This window comes from Acipenser ruthenus, chromosome 44 (assembly GCF_902713425.1).
Source record: "Acipenser ruthenus chromosome 44, fAciRut3.2 maternal haplotype, whole genome shotgun sequence".
NCBI lineage: Eukaryota > Metazoa > Chordata > Actinopteri > Acipenseriformes > Acipenseridae > Acipenser > Acipenser ruthenus.
In genome coordinates, this window is record NC_081232.1 from 6,580,001 (window position 1) to 6,582,166 (window position 2,166).

The 2,166-nt window shown below is 38.5% G+C and overlaps 1 protein-coding gene across 3 annotated transcripts in view; it reads left to right on the plus strand.

The window, feature by feature from the left end:
* sez6l2 (seizure related 6 homolog (mouse)-like 2) overlaps positions 1 to 1,909 on the plus strand; it is a 75,665-nt gene extending 73,756 nt beyond the window's left edge. For all 3 annotated transcript variants that reach the window (XM_059012385.1, XM_059012386.1, XM_059012387.1), the window contains one exon: positions 1 to 1,909. This exon is cut by the window's left edge and continues 1,239 nt beyond it. The gene's annotated coding sequence lies outside the window, so the exon portion shown is untranslated.
* The last annotated feature ends 257 nt before the right edge of the window (positions 1,910 to 2,166 follow it).

Here is a 2,166-nt window from a genome sequence, read left to right on the forward strand (position 1 = left end):
GTGCATATAAAAAGACAGTAATAATATTTTACACTTGAGGGCGTACAATACAATGTAATTTTGTTATAAAACAAAACTGTTACTTAGTTCCCACTGACACACAACCTTTTAACAAAGTTGCTGGAATGTTTAAATTGAGTTACGATGTTGCTACAAGGTTGTGTGTTAGCGGCTTCTCAATGACCGCATGAAGTATGTGAAGTTAGAGAGCTAATATCAATACCGGTCTCCAATACGCGCCGGGTCTGCTGGGAAATATTGTAAATAAACGCCAGAGGCATTTAATTGAAGTTTTACGGTATGTAGAAAATATCCCCAAAAGGTAAAGAGATTGATGAATGCAAATAAACCATCTCATGCAGCTATTCATGTTTCATTTCCTGTGTGCCAAATCCACTTCCTGCCATGTGTCATCCCACTTCCTGGTTACAGAGAATGTACAGGGGGTTCACTTCCTGTTTGCAAAGGAAGTCAGAAATCCACTTCCTGGTTCTGTAGAATGTTCCATTTAAAATAAATAAATACCAGGAAGTCAAGTAATGTCACATCCTGTTTAGAATGTAAGCATGAACCAGTTCCTGTTTTGCTTGGAAGTGGGTGTCTGTGTTAAAGCTTGTATTATAAAATAAACCCCTTCGCTGCACATTAGACATGTTACTTTCATTTCAAGGGCTTCACAATACAGCTGTTGATTGGTTTTCTTCAAGATTGTATGACCAATACTTGTACTCTTAATTGCTTTTAAGTATTTATTGGCAGGTATTAAATACATTTTTCATCGTTGGTTGTAAAAATATAAAACAAAAAATAATATTGATAATATTAAAATCAGCTTTTTGTATCGCTATAAAAAATACTCTTTCTTTTAAGAATTTTCCCCAAAAAATTAATAGACAAGCTTAGTTTTACTGCAGAAGTGTTAAAATTCCATTCAGCTGTCAAAGTCCAAACTAAGATAAAAGTCTGTACAAAACTACAGCCGCTACCCAACCTGGTGTCTATATAAAGTTGTAATCTAGTGCGCTGGCATTGCCTGCTGTGTGCTGGGCAGAGCCTCGCTGTGCTGTACTGCACACAGGGCAATGCTGGCAGGATCACACTATATAACACTAATAAAAAATCCTGTACAGAAGTATAGCAGCTACCCAACCTGGTGTCTATATAAAGTTGTAATCTAGTGCGCTGGCATTGCCTGCTGTGTGCTGGGCAGAGCCTCGCTGTGCTGTGCTGTACACAGGGCAATGCTGGCAGGATCACACTATATAACACTAATATAAAATCCTGTACAGAAGTATAGCAGCTACCCAACCTGGTGTCTATATAAAGCTGTAATCTAGTGCGCTGGCATTGCCTGCTGTGTGCTGGGCAGAGCCTCGCTGTGCTGTGCTGTACATGCTGTACACAGGGCAATGCTGGCAGGATCACACTATATAACACTAACATAAAACTCTGTACAGAACTACCCAACCTTGTGTCTATAAGCTACTACAGCTATAATCTGGTCGAAATACAGCAATTGAATGTATGAGCTTTATAATGATGTTTTTGTGAATGTACACAGACAATGCTGCCAATTCAAAGACTTGAGTGATCTTGCCCCATGTTTGAAGCAGGTTTGATGGCAGCACGCACTTAAGTCTTGCTAGTTTATTTAGTTAAAGAAGAATCTCCACTGGATTCTTGCTATTATGTTACCTGTGCCAGCTTGTCTATGATGGAACACAGTCTTCTATTTTAATGGGATCTCACGCTTTTGAGTTTTGAGTTGTAGCTGCATGGCGTGTAATACATATTGCTGTTAATCTCAGTGTACGCAGTGTTAGCAACTGAACTGGTTGTTGTGTTCTCTTTTTAAATAAATAAAATAAATGACATAAATAAAATAAATAATTTATTATTCTCTCATGGATTATTCCTGTATGTTACTTTGTGTGTGTGTGTATGTATATATATATATATATATATAACAACCAATGCCCCCGTGTGAAAAAGTAATCGCCCCCTTAGACTCAATAACTGGTTACGCCACCTTTAGCAGCAATAACTGCAACCAAACGCTTCCTGTAGTTATTGATTAGTCTCTCACAGCGCCGTGGAGGAATTTTGGCCCACTCCTCCATGCAGAACTGCTTCAACTCAGTGACATTTGTGGGTTTTCAAGCATGA